We start from the raw sequence: 20,330 nt of genomic DNA, 5'->3' as shown, positions 1-20,330 counted from the left end.
GACAGGCCAGACAATTGACTGAAGGCTTGTCCACACAGGCCACGTATATGGTTTCTCTTCACTGTGAATGACACTTGTTCCTTCCATATTCAAAGCTCCTGAGAATTAAGTGTTCCCGGCAGTTCTTGATCCAGTGTTTGAGTTGAGCAGCCTGTCAGTAAATGCTCCCTTTCCAATTCCCTGAAAAAATAAATTTACAACAGTTAAAAGTAGAATGAAAGCTGCTGGATTGTCACCTGGATCATTAAAAACTGCAGATGCTGTAAATCAGGAATGAAAAATAATTTGCTGGTAAAGCTCAGCAGATCTGGCAACATCTGTGAATGAAAAAAACAGGTTAATGTTTCAGGTCTGATGATCCTTTCTCAAGTTCAGAGGAAGGGTCACCGAACTCAAAACATTAACTCTGTTCTTTCCTTCACAGATGTTGTCAGTCTTGCTGAGCTATTCCACTTGGATCATTTGATATCTTTGAAAGGACAGAAGATGAAAAATACAGGACAAATCAGGCTGTGGGAACTGGCTACAGAGCCAATCATTATTTGTGCAGAGCCAGAGTGGGAGGTTTGAGTGAGACCACAACAATGCTGTCGGTGTAACAATACAAACCGTACACCTATCTGACCATAACCTGTGTCAGTCTGTAACTGGATACGTGTAAATGACCGAAGCTGGCTGAAAATGCATTCCTGCAAGCAGGTGGGAATTCATGGTCCTCCTTTCGATAATTAATTCCCCCTTTTGCACTGGTGGGATTTGTATTTGGAGTACTGTTGTCAGTTCTGGTCACCCGACTTAGAGAAGGTTGTTATGAAACATTTCAGGGCAGATTCAATAGACTAATACCTGGAATGAGTGGATTGCCTTAAAGGAACATCTGGAGGAAAATACAGGCTAGGTCTGTATTGTCTGGAGTTTAGAAAAGAAAGAGGATACTAAATTGAAACACGAAAGATCCTGAGGGGACCTGACCAGATGCATGGTGAAAACATGGTCCCTCTTGTGGAAGGATCTAGAACTGAGGTCATTGTTTAAAGGTAAGGGTGAGTCCATTTGAAATAGTGAGGAACATTTCTTTTCTCTCAGAGGGCTGAGAATCTTTGTGACTCCCTTCGGCAAAAGGCAGTGGATGCAGCATCTTTTTTTTTAAAAGGCAGAGACAGATTCTTGCTGACCAAGACAATGAAAGATATTCTGCGATATGCAGGTACATAGAACCGAGGTTGAAATTAAATCAGTGATTTTATTGAGTCGCAGAGCAGGCTCGAGGGGCCGAGTGACCCACACTTGTTCCTCATTCCTACGTTTGAATAAACCGCAGGACAAAGAAGCTCAGGTCTTGTCTGATGACTGCGGGTGAGGAGGGTGTTTGAGCTCCCACTTCACTCACCCAGTGGATTAGTTCCTCTCTACACCCCGACCAGCTTCAATTAACATTTGAAAAGTTTTAATCACATCAGCTGTCATCCTTCTAAGTTACAGGGAATACATCATTCCTGGTGAGATGATGCATTTTAATAGGAGAAGAGATCAGAAATTCGGAATCAGTTATCCATTCTGCCTCTCAAGCCTCAAAAAGGTCAAAGTTGATCTATTTTGGCTTCAATTCCACATTCGCACTTGGCCTTGATAGTCTTTTTAAAAACACATCCTGTGGGCATTGCTGGCTGTGTTTAACTGTCATTAAGAAAGTGGCAGTGATCTGTCTCCATGAACCACTGTAGTCCATGAGCGGTAGGTGGACGCATAATGCTGTTAGGGAGAAAATTCAGGATTTTGATCCAGCAACACTGAAGGTGTAGCGATACATTTCCAAGTCAGGATGGTGAGTGGTGTGGAGGGAATTCACACCCAACACAGAGTCTACAGCACGGAAAAACGTTCTGCTGACTCTGTCTGATCTTGACACTATCTTGCAAGTACTCTGTCATTCCATCTTTTATAGTGGACACGAACATATTTTTCCAACCAACAATTTTATGCAAATTCCCTGTTTTCTTTCTGACTCCGTTCTTACATATTGGGGTTACAGTAGCGATCCTCCAATCCATAAAAACTGAGTCTATAGAATTTGGAGGAAAACCAGTTGTGAATCTGCTATTTCTATTGCCACTTCCTAAGGTACTTTGAGATGAAGGTTATCAGTGTCTGGGGATTTATCTGCCTGTTATCCCATTAGTTGTCCCAATATCATTTTCCTACTAATTCTGATTCCACCTTCCCATTAGACCCTGTGATCCCCTTAATTTTGGGAGGTTATTTGTACCCTCCTTATTGAAAATCTCAGTCATATTTAATTGTTCCGCTATCACTTTGTACCCCATTATAAATTCCCTGTTTCTGCTTGTCAGGAGACCCTATATTCTTCTTGACCAGTCTTTCATTACCAATCTTCAACTAAGAGTTTAATGATGATTATGAAACCGCTGTTGATCGTCAGGAAAAAGCCATCTGGCTCATAAATATCCTTCAGGGAAAGGAACTGTTATCCTTCACCTGGTTTGGTCTGTGTGTGACTCCAGCCATACAGCAATGCAGCTGACACTTGATAGCCCTCTGGGCAATCACAGATGGGCAATAAATTCTGGCCAAGCCAGCAAAGTTCACATCCTGTGAATGAATATAAAACAAAATTCTGTTGGTTTGTATGGTCCCTGCAGCATGCACTCATGTTCTGTTTTCTCACTCTGATTAAATCCCTTTCTTTCCCTTTGCAGAAACCTAAACTGCTCCCAATCCTGTTGTCAGTTGTTTTATTGACCTAATTGTGTATGCTGCTTCCTTAAATTTAATACCTGTTCATTTCCCTTTCTGTGCTGTGGTTTGATCATGTTTCCCATTTTGTTCTTATGCCAGGCTGCGATGAAGAACTTCCACAGCTTGCCCACGTCCTCTTTCAACATTTGCCATTACCCATTTCCCATCATCCATTTACACACTGATTCACCATTTATCACAACTAGCTCGTGCCTCATATCATTTTAACTTCTTTCATTTAAATACAGGACCCAAGTCTCAGAAACAACATTCATCACTCTCCAGCTTTGTGAAGAATTCTATCCTATTGTGGTCCCTCATCCTTAAGGGCCCGTACTCAACTCGATTGTCAATTATTCCATCCTCATTATACAACACCCATCTGCTTCTTCAACATGTTGATTCATAAAATTGTACCATATAGACACTAAATATCCCTCCTGCACTGTACTGCTACAGTTGTGATTTGGACAATTTATAAGTAGGTTGCAGTCACCTGTAATTAAAGCCATAACTTTATGCCTTATATCTCTCAATTCCACCCTAATGCCTTCCCTAATATTACTGCAGCTTGGGTTCCATATGCAGCACTAAGGTCATTTTCTGTCCATTGGTGTTTCTCAGCTCAATCCAAACAGACTCTACTTCACTACACCCTATATCCTGGCTCACATCAGTTTCCTGTTTTAATCAGCAGCTCCTGACAAATCCTTTTCCCTCTTTCCTGCCCAATCCATCTTCCTCAGACAACCCACTTATTCCAGGTTTCAATCTTGTAAACCTCCTCTGAGCTACTTTGAATAAACGAAGAGAAGACCAAAACCTGCAGACAGTATTCGAGATCTGGTCTGACCCCTTCCTTGTACAAATGAAGCAGAACATCTTCTCATTGATTATTATTTGTTGTCATAATAAGGGAGATGGCCTAGTGGCGTTCTGGATTTCAGAGAGATCCTAATCAATTGGTGCAATGGGCTGAGTAATGGGAGATTGAATTTTATTTGGATAAATGTTTGTTTTACCACAACACAATACTTCACAAAGGCAGGACTTGCACAATTAATGCTTGGGCTCTGGGTAGTGTTGCAGATCAGGAAAAAAAAACCTCGGGTTTCAGGTACATCATTCTTTGAAATTTGCATCACAGGTAGACAGGGTGGTGAGGAAGGCATTTAGCACACTTGTCTTCATTGCTCAGGCCTTTGAGTACAGGAGCTGGGAAGTGATGTTGGTGAGTCCTCTTCTGGAGGACTGTGCGCTGCTCTGGTTGTCCTGTTATGGGAAGAATATTGTTAAACTGGACTGGGTTTGGAAAAAAAACTTACCATGATATTGCCAGGAATGGAGGGGTTGAGTTATAAATATACGCTGGATTGGCAGGATCTTCTTTCACGGGAAGTAAGAGGTTGAGGGATGACCTTGTGTAGTTTTAATAAAATAATGAGAGACACAGATAAGGAATAGCAAAGGTCGTTTCCCTCAGGTGGGGGATTTCAAAACCAGGGGCATATTTTTAAAATGAGAGGAGAAAGATTTTTAAAAAACTCATGACGGGCATCTTTTTGTTTTATTTAGAGTGCTCAGTGTGTGGAACGAACTGCCAGAGGAAGTGATGGATGTGGGTAGTTACGATGTTTGAAAAACATTCAGATAAGTACATGAATTTGAATGGTTTGGAGCGAATATGGGCCAATTGCAGGAATTTTTTTTAAATAAGGAAAACATTGCTGCTATCACTGGAAGAGATGCTTCTGAAAAATCATCCCATGAAAACATATGCTGAAATTAGAAATAAGAAAGGAGCAATCATCTGACGGGATTGTACCATAGGCTTCCTAATAGTCAGAGGGAAACTGCGGAACAAATATCCAGAGGGATCTCAGATACGTGTAAGAATAATAAAGTTATAATAGTTGGTGATTTTCAGTTTCCAAACATTTACCGGGACTGCCAGTGTGTAAAAGGTTTAGATGGTGAGTATTTTGTGAAATGTGTTCAAGAAACTTTTCTTTATCAATAAATCGATGTTCCTATGGAAAAAAAAAGGCGGAGCAAGTGACTGAAGTGACAGTACAGGGAAACTCTGAGTCTTGTGACAGAATTACTATCAGTTTCAAAACAATTATGGAACAGAATATGCCTTCCAGAAAAAGTAAAAGCTTTAATTGGAGGAAGGCAAATTTTAATGCTATAAGAAAAGAACTCTCAACACTTCTGAGGAAGGATTAACAGACCTGCAACATTAACTCCGATTTGTCGCTCACAGATGCTGCCAGACCTGCGAAGCTTTTCCAGCAGCTTCTGTTTTTATAACTTTCAAAAGTTGACATGAGTAGACGGCAGGTATAAGGATGTCTGATAAGTGGGGGGCTTTCAAAAATGTGACAATTCAGAGTCATTATGTCTCTGTAAGAGTGAAAGGTAAGGCTGGTAGGATTAGAGAACAATGGGTGAAAAAAGATACTCAGGTTTTAGTCAGGAATTTAAAAAAAATAAATTAGTAGATATAAAAAAAATTGGCTCAAATGAATCTCTTGAACAGTGTAAACAGTGTTGGGGGCATTCTTAAACAGGAGATCAGGATGGCAAAAAGGCAACATGAAACTGCCTTGGTTGATAAGCTGAAGAATAATTCAAAGAGTTTCTACAAGTGCATTAAAAGCAAGAGAGCACCGAGAGGGCAAGCAGGGCTCCATAAAGATGAAAGAGATCAACTCTGTGTTGAGCATCAGGAGAGGAGAGAGATTTGAAAGGAATATATTGCATCAGTTTTTACTGTTGAGAAAGAAATGGAGGGGGTACAAGTCAGGGGTAGAAATATTTTGGTTTGAAAACAGCTCACGGAGATGGGGGAGATTTTTAATGAATATTTCTCCTCAGTGTTTACTAAGCAGAGAATCATGGATGCTAAGGAAACAAGGGAAGCAAGTGGGGATGTTTTGGACCATCGAGGTGGCGTTTGCAGCCTTAAAGCACATTAAGTTGATAATTCCACTGGATCTGATGAAGTCCATCTTCGGACACTGTGGGAGGCTGGGGAAGAAATTGCAGAGACCCTTGCAGAGATTTTTCCCTTCATCTTTTCTCACGACTGAAATTCCAGAAGACTGGAGGGTGGCTAATGTTGTTCCATTGGTTAAGAAAGGTAGCAAAGACCAGCCAGTGAACCAGTGGAAGACAAGGTATTGAAGATGATATTTAGAGAGTGGATCAACCAAAGCTGGGATATTCAAGATCTGATTAGGGTTAGTCAGCATGGATTTGTGCACAGGAATCATGTCTGACAAATCTATTCAAGTTTTTTGAGGAGGTAAGCAGGAGGATTGATGAGTTTAGGGCAGCGAATGCTATCTATATGGACTTTAGTAAGGCCTTCAACAAGGTCCCATACGGCAGCCTAGTCATGAAGGCTCAGTTGTGTGGGATCCAGGGAGAGCTAGATCATGGGATTCGAAATTGGGTCGATGGTAGGAAGCATAGCGTGATGGCTGAACTTTGGTTCTCAGACTAGTGGCCTGTGGCTAATGGTGTGCCACGGGGGTCAATACTGGGATCATTGTTATTTGTCCCTTACATAAATGATCTGGATGTGAATGTATATGGCATGATTAGTAATTTTGTATCATCTGCAAACTTAAGAGGTATTGCTGAGGTATCAAAAATTACACGGGGATTGTGATCAGATGGGGAAGTGGGCTGAGGATTGCCAAATGAAATTCAACACAGCTAAGCGTGAGGTGTTAGCATTTGGAAAGTTCAGCCAAGGAAGGAGTTATACAGTAAATGGTGAAGTTCTGAGGAATATTGTGGAGCAGAGAAACTGAGAAGCACAAGTGCATAGTTGGTTGAAAGCAGCATCACAGGTAGACAGGGTGGTGAAGAAAGCATTCAGCATCCTGGCCTTCTTCGGTCGATGCATTGCATATAAGAGTTGGGATGTTATGTTAAAGGTGTACAGGTCATTGGTGAGGCCACACTTGCAGTGTGGTGTACAGTTTTGGTCACCCTGTTTCAGGAAAGGCATAGTTAAACTGGAAAATGTGCAAAGAAGAGTTACGAGAATGTTGCTAGGAATACAGGCAAGTTCTAAGGAGAGGTTGGCCAGGATTGGACTTTATTCCTTGGAATGGAGGAGAATTAGGGCATACCTTACTGAGGTGAATAAAATCATGAGGGGCAGAGATAGGATGAATGCACGTAGTCTTGTTCCCAGGGATGGGGAATGGAAAACTAGAGTGTACAGATTTAAGGTGAGAGAGGTCAGATTTAAGGAGGACGTGAGGGGCAACTTCTTCACACAGACAGTGGTGCATATTTGGAATGGGCTGCCAGAGAATGTGGTTGAGACAGGTACAATAGCAACGTTTAGAACACATTTGGGCAGGTACATGGATGGAAGTGTTAAGTGGGGATATGGACCAAATGCAGGCAGTTAGAAATTGCTGAGTGGGTACCATAGTCAGCACAGACCAGTTTGGGCCGAAGGGCCTGTTTCCATGCTGTATTACACTCTGACTTTAAACCTCCAGTTCCTGCTTTAGTGCATCAAACCATGCTGTGTGAAGTTAAAGAGAAAACTTGGGGCCCCTTTGCAGAAATATTTGCATCATCTATAATTACGGGTGAGGTGCCAGATGACTGGAGAGTGGCTAAAATTGTGCCTTTGTTTAAGGGATATCAGGAGAAGCCTGGGAGCTGTAGACCTGAGTCTGACTTCGGTTTTGGGTATGTATTTGAAGGTAATTGTCAAATGTAGGATTTATGTATTTGGAGAGTCAAGGAATGATTAGTTGATTGAGTTTTTTGGAGAAGTAGCAAAGAAAATTATTAAGGGCAGAATGGTGGATGTAGTTTATTTTGACAAGAGTAAAGTTTTTGACAAGGTTCCACAAGGTGGACTAATTAGTAAAGTTAGATCGTATGGGATTCAGGGGGAGCTTGTCAGCTGGATACAGATATGGCTTAGTGACAGGACACAGGGACTGGTGGTGGAGGGTTGTTTATCAGACCGGAGGCCTGTTCCCAGAAGTGTTCCACAGGAGTCAGTGCTCGCTCCAATTTTGTTTGACCTTACATAAAAAAAGCGATTTAGATTAAAATAGTGGAGACATGGTCAGTAAGTTTGCAGATGACTCCAAAATAGGCAGGATAGTGGACAGTGACGTAGGCTGTCCAGGATTACAAAGAGATCTTGATTTACAGGGTTAAGAGGCTGAGGAATGGCAGGTGGTGTTTAATTTGGATAAAGGCGAGGTATTTCATTTTGGTAAAACAAACAAGATCAGTATTTGTACAATTAAATGTAGGGCCTTGGGGTTAGTGTTGTCGAACAGAGAGACCTCAGGGCTCAGGCCCTTAATTCTGTGAGGTTGGCATCACATGTAGAAAGGGTGGTTAAGTCGGTGTTTAGCCTGCTTGCCTTCACTGCTCAGACCTTTTGAGTACAGGAGGTGGGACGTCATGTTGAAATTGTGCAGAACATCAGTGAGGCCTCTTCTGGAGTAATGTGTCCACTTCAGATCTCCTGTTCTTCAAAGGATATCATCAACCTGGGGAGGATTCAGCAAAGATTTAGCAGGAAGTTGCCAGGAGTGGAGGTTGAGAATCATAAGGAGAGGCTTGATTGGTTGAGGCATTTTTCCATTGCAGTCTCAGAATGGAGGGGTGATTTATATGTTTATATAATCATGAAGAGTACACCTAAAGTGAATGGGAGATCCCTTTTCATTTGGGAGGGGAAATTCAAGACAAGGGAGCTGGACGAAGCAAACTGAAACGTTCCCGGTTCATGCCTGAATCTGGACAGTTCTTATTGCCAGACTATTTGACGAAGGGCCAAACAGATGGAGGTTAGGTGATGCTTCTCGTGGCTGGATTAGCTTTCTACTCTGTGTGGCTTCATGCTACACTTACAGTCTATAGGTTACCAGTACTGGAGGGTATGAGTTATGTGGAGAGACTGGGGCTTCACTGGAAAATAGGAGGTTGAGCAGTGACTTTTGAGAGGTTTATTAAATCGTGAGGGGTATAATGTGAACAGCAAGGGCCTTCTCCCTTGGATAGGGGAGTCCAAAACTAGAGGGTATTTTTTTAACGGGAGAGGAGAAAAATTTGAAGGGCAGTAAAGGGGAACTGTTTCAAACAGAGGGTCGTTTCTATGTGGAATGAACTGCCAAAGGAAGTGAAAGATGCAGGTACACTTCCAACATTTAAAAGACATTTGTACAGGTACATGAATGGGAAAGCTTTAGAGGGATATGGACCCAACTCAAGCAAGTGGGACTCGTTCAGTTTGGGAAGCCTGGTCAGCATGGACAAGTTGTAATGAAGGAGGCTAGAGAACGCAGAAATTTTTTTGATATTTTGAAAATAGTTCACATTACAGGAGATGAAGTGCTAAATGTCTCAGAAAATATAAAGATTGATAAATCTCCAGTACCTGATCTCGTGTATCTGAGGATATTGTGGGAAGTAAGGGAGGAGGTTGCAGAAATATTCGTATCATCTATAAATATGGGTGGGTGTGACATGACTGGAGAGTGGCTGATATTATCCCTTTGTTTTAGAAGGGATGTGGGAGAAGCCTGAGAACTATGAACCTTAGCCTAACACTGGAAAACAGTGACAGAATTAGGTTGGTGTGGATTTATGAAAGGGAAATCATGTTGGACAAAACTGCCGGAATGTTTCAAAAATGCAACATTTAGAGTTGAAAAGGCAGTGGATGTGGCTTATGTAGGCTTTGAGAAGGCATTCAAACTCCCCACATAAGAGATTAGCACGTAAATTTAAAGCATGAGAGATTGGGTATTCACAGGGATACAGAACTGTTTGGCACACAGAAACAGTCAGAATAAACAGTCATTTCTTGTATGCCAACCAGTGCCCAGTGTGGAACTGTGGTCCATGGTGGATCCCAGGTATTCATACAATCAATTTATCATTTAAATGAGAAATGCGTCTCAGTTCGAGATTATCCAGTTGGATTACAAAACTAGGAAAACACAAGTCACTGACAGTCAGCATGCAGGTGTAGCAGGGGGTGAAGAAGGCAAATGGTATTTTGACCTGCAGAGTTAGAGCGTTTGAGTACAGGAGCAGGGATGTCTTACTGAAATTGTACAGGATCTTGGTGAGACCACACCTGGGATGGTATGTGTAAATTTGGAATTTTTATCTGTGGAAGGAATTTCTGGCTACAGAGGCTGTTCACAACAGTTGATCAGACTGATTCCTGGGATGGCAAGACTTACATATAAGGATAGGATGGATTGGTTAGGATGAAATTCACTGGAGTTTAGAAGAACGATGAAAGATTTCACAGAAACCAAAAAAATTCTAGGTAAATACAGGAAGGATGTTATCAATGACCAGGGAGTTGGAGCTTAGGGGCATGGACTCGGCTGTGAAGAATTGAAATGAGGAAATTTTAAAAAAATACAGAGACTGGTGACCCTGTGAAATTTGCTGCCACAGAAAGCAGTTAAGGCCGAACACTGGATGTTTCCAAGAAGACGATAACATGTATAGTTGTCGGGGCTTAAGGGATCAAAAGAACTGGCTCTAAAGTGGGAGGAGGCTGAGTAGAATGATCAGCCATGATCAAAGTGACTAGCGGAGAAGGATCGAAAGCTACAATGGCCTGCGCCTGCTCCTATTTTCTATGTTTCTATTCTGTTGAAGGTGGAATATAAGAACAAAATGACAACAACAGACACAAAAAACAGCACGACCTTATCACCACTGGATGAAAATCCTACAACTCCTTTCCAATTTGCAACATGGGAGCTACATCACCACGTGGATTGCAGCAGTTCAAGAAAGTGCAGTGTGATTTTGGAAGCTTCTGCAGTGGCTGCTCTGTCTCTCATTTTCAATCCAGTTTTCAAGTTGTTGAATGCCCTGAGAAAAGTAACAGAGTATGTCAGAAATATCTTTGGAAGTTTGCTGATACTGGGGGAAGCAAGGGGTGGGATAGGGGCTGGAGGTACAGAAGTGGGTAAAGTGGGGGAAGAGGGACAATGAGAGAAACAACTGGCTGGATTTTGTCGGGGGGTGATGGGTGAAGAATAACCCCAATATCCAAACCACACGGACCCACCCTGTTCAGCTCTCTCCCTCCACTCTGTGGTCTTTCTCTGAGCCTCTGTCACACCAGCAGCTAGCTCAGCATCAAAGATGTGCATTTGGCCCAGTTTTAAAGTCCTTCTGTTTGACAACATTCTCTCCCAGACTTGCTGGCACCAGTTCCCAGATGCGGACCTTATTAATGGCCAAAAGAGTCTACACAGTTTTCCAATAAGAAACAACCTGCAATCGACTTCCAGGCCTGGCCTCAGAAGCCAATAATTGATTTTGCATTTTTTGGAGCACAATAGCTGCTCACAGTCCAGACGTCACCGTTCAACTCTCAGATTCAAGTCAAAAATGACTTTTTAAAAACTCAAAACAAAAGTCAGCGAGGGTGCTAACACAATACGCAATGGAAAGACCTCGAACCAGTGAGTGCACATTGGAGTTCTGCTTTACTGAGAACACCTCTCATTGCTGTAATCACATTCTGAAGTGGCTTGACAGGGTAAAAGCTGACAGGACTTTCCCGCTCACAGGACAGTCTAGGCCTGTTTCAGGGAGGAAGCCTGAGGCTCTCTGCAAACTAAACGCGGTACTGGAAGACCCCTGTTTGGGACCTGAGACCTAAACTGAGCAATCACGCAGCCCTCTTGCTGGAATACAGCACCGAAGCTGCCCTCCCCTTTAACCTGTACTCACCACTTGTGGCTCTCATGGAGGACCATTTCATTCCGGATATCTCTCCCAGTACGCATGCTCACAGTCACAATGAGCTGTGCGCATGCTTCATAGCTGAATACGCCGGTTTGAGATAATGGGAACTGCGGATGCTGGAGAGTGTGAGATAACAAGCTGTGGGGCTGGATGGACACAGCAGGACAAGCAGCATCTCAGGGGCACAAAAGCTGGTGTTTCGGGCCTAGACCCTTCTTCAGAAAAGGGGGATGGGGAGAGGGTTCTGGAATAAATAGGGAGAGAGTGGGGAGGCGGACCGAAGATGGAGAGAGGAGAAGGTAGTTGGCTGTTGGTTTGTTCGCCGAGTTTGGCAAATGAATTGCAAACGTTTCGTCTCCAGTCGAGAAGCCATCATCAGTGCGTAGCTGCTGCTGCGTAGGAGAAGATAGGTGGAGAGGAGGCAGGCAGGTCAAAGAGGCAGGGATGGAGCCAGTAAAGGTGAGTGTAGGTGGGGAGGTAGGTAGGGGATAGGTCAGTCCGGGAAGGACGACAGGTCAAGCGGTCAGGATGAGGTTTGTAGGTAAGAAATGGGGGTGTGGCTTAAGGTGGGAGGAGGGGACAGGTGAGTGGAAGAACAGGTTAGAGAGGTGGGGACGAGCTGGGCTGGTTTGGGATGCAGTGGGGGAGGGGAGATTTTGGAGCTTGTGAAATCCACATTGATACCATTGGGCTGCAGGGTTCCCAAGTGGAATATGAGTTGCTGTTCTGTCACCTTCAGGTAGCATCATTGTGGTGCTGCAGGAGGCCCAGGATGGACATGCCATTTGTAGAATGGGAGGGGGAGTTGTTTAGTTCGAACCGAGCATGGGTGATCTGCAAAGTTGTCCCCACGCCTCCGCTTGGTTTCTCCGATGTAGCGGAGCCACAATGGGAACAGCGGATGCAGTCTGGCACATTATCAGATGTGCGGCCTGGGATCGAGGTGAGGGGGGAGGGGTAGGGGCAGCTGGAGCACTTCCTGCGGTTGCAGGGAAAAGTGCCGGGTGTGTTGGGGCTGGAGGAGAGTGTGGAGCGGACAAGAGAGTCACGGAGAGAGTAGTCCATCCGGAAAGCAGACAAGGGTGGGGACGGGGTGTGAGGGATGAGTTGTTCAAAATGTGGGAGACGCGGTCGAGGGAGTTCTCAACCACTGAGTGGGGGGAGGTTGCCGTCCTTGAAAAACGAGGACATCTGAGATGTACAGGGGTGGAACTCATCAACCTGGGAGCAGTTGCGGCAGAATTGGGAATAGGGGATGGCATTTTTGCAGGAAGGTGGGTGGGAGGAGGTGTATTACAGGTAGCTGTGGGAGTCAGTGCGCTTGAAATGGATATTGGTTTCTGGGTGGTTGCCAGAGATGGAGACAGAGAGATTCAGGAAGGAGGGAGAGGCATTAGAGATGGTCCAGGTGAACTTAAGGGTGTGGTGGAAGGTGTCAGTGAAGTGAATGAACTGTTTGAGCTCCTCGTGGATGCATGAGGTGGCGTGGATGTCGTCATCACTGTAATGGAGGAAGAGGTGGAGTTTAGGGCCTGTGCAAGTATGGAAGAGGGATTGTTCCACATAACCTACAAAGAGGCAGGCACAGCTTGGGTCCATGTAGGTACCCATGGCCACCCCTTTTGTAGGTAGTGGGAGGAATTGAAAGAGAAGTTGTTGAGGGTGAGGACGAGTTTGGCTAGGCGGATGAGGGTGTCAGCGTTGGGGCACTGGTTGGGCCTGCGGGATAGGAAGAAGCATGGGGAATGCGGGTGGAAAGGAACTGGACGTCCATGGTAAAGATGAAGTGTTGGAGACTGGGGAATTGTAAGTTTTGTAGGAGATGGAGAGTGTGGGTGGTGTCACAGACGTAGGTAGGGAGTTCCTGGGCTAAGGGTGAAAAAATGAATTCCAGTTAGGTGGAGATAAGTTCAGTGGGGCAGGAGCAGGCAGAGATAATGGGTCAACCAGGGCAGGCAGGTTTGTGGATTTTGGGAAGGAGATAGAAGTGGCCGTTGCAGGGTTGGGGAATGATGAGGTTGGAGGCTGTGGGTGGGAGGTCATCTGAGGTGATGAGGTTGTGGATGGTTTGGGACATGATGGTTTGGTAGTCGGGCGTGGGGTCATGATTAAGGGGGCAGTAGGAGGTGGTGTTGGAGAGTTGGCGTATAACCTCAGCGATGTAGAGGTCAGTGCACCATACCACAACTGTGCCTTCCTTGTCCATGGGTTTTATGGTGAAGTTGGGATTGGAGCAGAGGGCTGTACGTTCTGCAGGGAAGAGGTTGGAGTGAGTGCGAGGGGTGGAGAGGTTGAGGCATTTGATGTCACGGTGGCAGTTGGTGATGAAGAGGTCGAGGGAGGGTAGAGGACCTTCGGATGGTGCCCAGGAGGAGGGGGTGCATTGGAGGTGAATGAAGAAGTCAGTAGAGGGAGGGTTAGGCTCACGGTTAGAGAAGTAAGCATGGAGGCAGAGGCGGCGGAAAACCTACTCAATGTCCAAGCGTGACCGGTATTGATTGATGTGTGGGTGAAGGGAGACAAAGGTGAGCCCCTTACTGAGGACTGATCGTTTGTCCTCAGTAAGGGGGAGGTCTGTGGGGATGGTGAAGACTCGACAGGGCTCAGTGTTTCTGTCTCCTCTGGAGCTGCTAGCTGTGGAGGCTGTGGGTGGAGTGACATCGGAGATGGTTGTGGGTGGAGTTGCATGGGCATGGGCGGAGTTGGATCGGTGGTGGGCGGAGTGCCGTTTGCGCTGGTGGTGGGAGGAGCAGGGTAGGAGGAGGCAGCTGCGTTGACGGTAGGTGTGTCCTCAGTGTCTATGGTGTTGGACATGGAAATGGAGGTGGTGGCATTCGCTGTCCCGGGAACGGTGTATCCTGCGGCGGAGGATGTGACGTCATCCCCAGTTGCTCCGAGAGTGGCCACATGGCCAAAGCTGGCGGGCACATTTTGGGCGAGTTCTTGTGTCGGGTTGGGGATTTGGGAGGTGTAGGTTGCCCGTTTTGGATGGTAGGCACCAGGAAGTTTACTGTACTTACGGTTTTTTGTCTCCACTGAAGCTGAGTAGAATTGTGAGTTCAGGTTCTGGATCCTACGAAGAATAAAAAAACAGGAGAGGTCCTTTGCAGGTCTGAGAGAGGGAGGCTCTGAGCTGGGGTAGGCTGGATTGCAGTGCCTGGAGTTGCCATCGCATTTCTGCGAGTGTGTGTTTCAGGAGTCACAGGGAAAGATGCTTCTGAAGTGTCTTAATGTTCTGGATGTAGACATTGTCACATTTGGGGCCAAGTTGGGAAGGCTTGAATGTGGACTGTAGTCCAATGGGGATGATCTGGTTCCGTAGGCAGGTACTAAGGAAGGTGATGTGGCTGTCGTACCTGGTTTGCTGCAGGGCATGGTCGAGCAGTTTCAAGGCCGAAGAGGACACTTTTTGGCCACTTTTCCAGGGTAATGGTGAGACTGCATGAGGCTGTGTGCATGATGAAATCAGAAGCCATCCGGGGATGATTCACCGAACTGATTCCTGTGAGAAGTATTTATCTTCAGAGGAAATCATGACCAGACTGGCCCTGGATTTATTGGACTTTAGGCGAATGACACACCATCTTGTTTAAACGCAAAATATTCCAAGCAGTCTTTTCAAGTTGAATGCTGAAACATTATTTCCATTTGTGCACGAGATTACCACCAGTGGATGGACTGTAAACTGGAGAATATTTCATTGAGACAATGTTGACTTATTTCTTTTACCCTTTCAAAGGATTGTGTGTTTATGGAAATCTTTCCAGAGAGAGATGGAGGATAAATCATTGAATATTCCTAAGGGAGAGGCAGACAGATTCTTGACTGAGAATAACACACCAATGTTATAAGGGGTGGAGAGGAACGTTTATTTGAGGCCACATCATTCAAGAGCTCACCGCATGGAGGACTTGGTTTGATTTTTCTAATCACTTACTCCTGATCCAAGTTTTCACATGGCCACGAAGGCTCTGCCTTTCAGAATGATGGGTACAACTTCCAAATATGATTTTTAAACGACACTATGAAAATACTCAGGAAAGCTTCATGGTTTTTCAGCAAGATCAGAGAGACAGAACAAAGTTAAAATCTCAATAAAACTTCTTTAGTAAACAGATTGGGCTGAATATATGTCTTTAATAGTACAGATTACTTTTATTTGGAGTGTTGAGATGACTTTTGTTGGCAAGACCAGCATTTATTGCCTCTGTCTAATTTCCATTCAGAATATGATGGTGAAACCCAGGGACACTAACATATGTTTCATGGAGACTTTCAGGATTCTGAAGAAGTGTCAGTGAATGGACAATGATATAGATTCAAGCCAGGATGCTGTGTGGTCTTGGAGATTGTAATCCTCACCACTTGATGCTCACAACATATGGAAATTGTGATCAGAGATAATGGGAACTGCAGATGCTGGAGAATCCAAATAAGAAAGTGTGAAGCTCGATGAACACAGGAGGCCAAGTAGCATCTCAGGAGCACAAAAGCTGACGTATTATGGAAATTGTGAGACTGCTTTTTCTGTTTTCAAAAATTAAGGTCAGAGAGCCATTCAGCATAAAAACAGGACCTTCACATCAACATGTCTATTCCAATCAAAAAAACAAAACTACATTAATCACACTTATCTTGAAGTCAACACCCACTAGGCGTGGCATTTTGAGTGCTTTCCAGCTGCTTCAAAAAATGCTGCGTTATCTTTAATTATCTGTCACCTGAGCTGTGATTTGTCTATTTCTTTCACATTATGCATGAACTGCATTTTGCAAATATATCCCACAACCTCAAAGACAGCAATTAGCTCTATAGATCAATATTTTTTCTGGAAAATCAGACCTTTTTAATTCATTTGGGATTTTAGTGTAGCTAGACCGGCATTAATTGACCTTGAAAACTTCCAGCTAGAAGTTCGCCAAATTGGAAATGTGGTGGACACTGAAAAAGGTTACTTCAGAGTACAATGGGATCTTGATCAGATGGGACAATGGACCAAGGAATGGTAGGTAGATTTAATTTGAATAAATCTGACATGTTGCATTTTGGAAATCAAATTGGGGCAGCACTTGTGCTCTAAATGGTAAGGCCCTGGGGAGTATTGCTGAGCAATGAGTCCTGGTGTGCAGGCACTTGGTTCCTTGAAAGTTGATTCAGAGATAGATAGGATAGTAAAGAAAGCATTTAACACAGAACATAGAATAGTACAGGCCCTTCGGCCCTCGATGTTGTGCCGAAATGTGAAACAATCTGAAGTCCATCTAAACTACACTGTTCCATTATCATCCATATGTTTATCCAATGACCATTTAAATGCCCTTAAAGTTGGGAATCTACTCCTGTTGCATTTGGTACAACTTGCCTTTATTGGCCAGTGCATTGCGTGTAGTTGTTGGGAGGTCCTGTTGCGGCTGTACACTGGTTAGGCCACTTTTGGAATATTGCATGCAATTCTCGTCTCCCTGCTATTGGAAGGATTTTGTGAAAACTGAAAAGGTTCAGAAAAGATTGATAAGAATGTTGCCTGGGTTGGAAGGTTTGAGCTGCAGGGAGAAACTGAAGAGGCTTTTGCCTGGAGATTCGAAGGCTGAGGGGTGACCTTACTGAGATTTATAAAGTCAGGAGGAGAATAGATAGGGTATCTAGACAAGGTGTTTTCAGCATGATGGGGGAGTCCAAAATTAGAGGGTGCGAGTTTAAGGTGAGCTGGTAAAGATTTAGAAGGAATCTCAGGGGTAACTTTTTCACACAGAGGGAGGTGAGTGTGTGGAATGAGATGCAAGGAGAAGTAATGGAGTTTGGTACAATTACAACATTTGAAAAGATGGGTCTGTGATTAGGAAAGGTTTAGAAGGATATGTGTCAAAAGCTAGCAAATAGGACAAGATTTATTGGGGATATGTAATTGGTATGGATGAAGAGAACTGAAGCCTCTGTTTCCATTCTTCACAACTTTCTGACTCTATGATTTGGTGAATTTCTGATGAATAGTTACACACAGGATATTTGTCACTGGAAGTTGATTATCTCATTGAATATCAAGGTGGTGCTTTTGGATTGCCTCCTGTTGGAGATAATTCCTAACCGGCAACACTGAAGAACTGTTCGTGTTAGCCATTCATCAGCTAAACCTGAATGGTGCCACATATTTTGGAATAACGACATAGACTACTGCAGGAACTGAGGACTGTGAAGCGGTGCTGAGGAATATGATCTGTTAGTTTGTAAGCATTCACAATCTTGGCTCAAACAGAAACATTCTCTTTGGAAATGCATATTCGAGTGGCACGAACATGGAACCAGATCATGGAAACAGCAGTGGAGTGGAGTGGGGATTAAAAACCGGCAGGAAAACAAATACATTCTCAAAGTGTGTGCATGGGAAGAAGGAGTTTATTCATCTTTTAGGAATGACGCCATAACAGCTAAAATATTTTATTCTAATGAAGGGAAAGCTGTGTCCATTTTATTGGTTTCGTTAAAATAATGGCGATAAACAGCTGGAATAATCTTGCACTGACCATTTGAAAAATCCTGTATGTCTTCAGAGATAGCTGGGCTGTCCTCGGCTGAGTAAGTGCTGATACTGTCTGAGTGATGCTGTTTTGAAACACATTCTGAGCACAGTTGATGGAACAGACAAACAAGTACCATTGGCCAGTACTTCAGAATACATCAGACCTTTCATGGCTGCTCCCACACAGAACCATACAATTGAGAAAAGGCCCATTGAGATTACACCACCAGATGCTGATCCAAATGCTTTTAAAGTTTGGGATGTTACCTGCCTCAACCACGCTCCTAAGCAGTGCAATCCAGACACCAACTAGCCTCGTCACAAATAGGACAAACATCTGCTGACAGAATCGGAAGTCCGCACCGAAAAAAAAGCTTTGGAATATTGTGAGAACAATGAGCACAGTGTTCTGTACTTTCACTCATTCGTGTTTTAGCTCATGTTCCAACATCATTTGAAGTGAGATCAGAGTAACTTGCCATGCCACCCATGTTACTTCACTCATTGTGGCATTGTGGACCCTGAACAAAAATGTGATCAATGCAAATTGGAGACAATCCTGCACTGGTAATGTCCTCGACTCGACAATGGGGAAATCAGTCTCTGAAAGTAGTCATTCAAGTCACTTGTCGTCCTGCATAGGCACTAAATTGCTGTTCCTTGACTATAATGTATTGAAAAAAAAATCCTGGAATCCCTAACAAACAGCTCTGTGTGCATGTCTGCAGCATTTGGATTGGAAGTGTTTCAGGAAGGCAGCTCACTGTTACTTTCTCCAGAGCTATTGGTGATGACAAATAAACTCAGCCTTTGCTAGTGCCTGCTAAAACCCATGGTTGAGTGCGTCCTATTAAAAATATCAGGATATTTTATGTTTTCAAAGTTGAGCCCAAAGTCTCAGAAAGGTAAGACTTTGCTGGATGAGTGTAACCCCAGCGAAATCAGGAGCACGGTATGACATTGAGTTAAGGATCCACATCGTTTTCAATAAGAGGACTGATTGTGCGATATCAGTGCCACTGAGTTCAAACTTTTCATGGCAGTTTATCTCAATGTAACATGCCATCGAAACTTGGGATCTTTATTAAAGAAACTTTGCAATGTCTCCTTTAATGACCTTTCACAAATACTTGAAGGTCAACTCAAATGGCAGCTTCACTGTTGTGATTCAGATCAGACAAATTGTGACAGTCCAAAAGAAAGAAAAGAAATGTTGGAATAAAAATTATCATGTCTAGCAGCATCTGCAATATGACTTTTTCAGAATAGATTCATTACAGACCAGATCTGTTAACTCAAAACCTGTCTCCAGATGTTACCTCATATATTGTGTTTCTCCACTAACTTCTATTTCAGGTTTCCTTAATCTCCAGAATTTTGCTTTTCTTGATAGGTCCAGATGTTGAACTTGGTTATATTTGGACAATATCGTCCATCCCTGATTCCGTGAGAGCCATTGGGCTGACAACAGGTGTATTACACCAGTGTCTGTTTCTTTATTAAAAATATTCTGTGAATATCATCCTCAATGCAGGAATTTCAGGAAATTGATTTTGATTGAAAGTAAATTTCCAAGGCAGCTGCACTTCATGAGACAACAGAAATAGGTTACTCATGATGGCACAATCTGTGCCCGTCACTGAAAGTGTTTCCCCTTAGGCTCTGAAGCCTTTTCATACAAATCTCAGAATAATTACAGCAAGATGGAGGTCACTCAGCCCATCATCTCTACACCAGCTGGCAGTGAACTATATCCCTACTATCATTATCCTGTAAAATCCCTATACACCTAACATTTTGAAATCCCAAAATGTCAGCTTTTCTGCTCCTAAGATGCTGCTTGGCCTGTTGTGTTCATCCAGCTCTAAAGCTTGTTATTTTGAAATCTTTGTCTGCTTTTATTTCTGAATATCCTGTGCGTATATGAACAATTTTATCATTCTGCATACACCATGATTAAACAGTGTTTACATCAAATATAGTTTCCTATTACATTTAAAATTATCATGGTGTGTTCATATTGTTGTTTGGCATTCCATCTCCCAAATATAATCTCTTTCCTTGCTCTGCATTACATTTTTTTCCATCTGTCAGAATAAGTGCTAGCCAAATACTGGTGACATTGGGATATCACTGTGCTCCCGTCCAGTCACTACAGCCACTGCCCCCATTCCTCTCTGTCTCTGAACCAATGTCACATTCATTCTGTCCCTGGCTCTTTAGTCCATGGGCTTTCATGAACAGCATCATTGTACGCACCACATTTGAT

General features: G+C 43.7%; 1 long non-coding RNA gene across 1 annotated transcript; it reads right to left on the bottom strand.

The window, feature by feature from the left end:
* Positions 1-13: 13 nt before the first annotated feature.
* Positions 14-11,587, bottom strand: LOC132208293 (uncharacterized). Its single transcript, XR_009444371.1, has 3 exons — positions 11,530-11,587; positions 10,491-10,659; positions 14-180 (listed from the first exon to the last, which is right to left on the bottom strand). It is a non-coding gene; the product is annotated as an uncharacterized LOC132208293 (long non-coding RNA).
* Positions 11,588-20,330: the final 8,743 nt, after the last annotated feature.

Source organism: Stegostoma tigrinum, unplaced genomic scaffold, assembly GCF_030684315.1.
Source record: "Stegostoma tigrinum isolate sSteTig4 unplaced genomic scaffold, sSteTig4.hap1 scaffold_352, whole genome shotgun sequence".
NCBI classification, from domain to species: Eukaryota; Metazoa; Chordata; class Chondrichthyes; order Orectolobiformes; family Stegostomatidae; genus Stegostoma; species Stegostoma tigrinum.
Note: the sequence above shows the minus strand (reverse complement) of the source record. Positions and strands in the feature narration are given on the sequence as shown.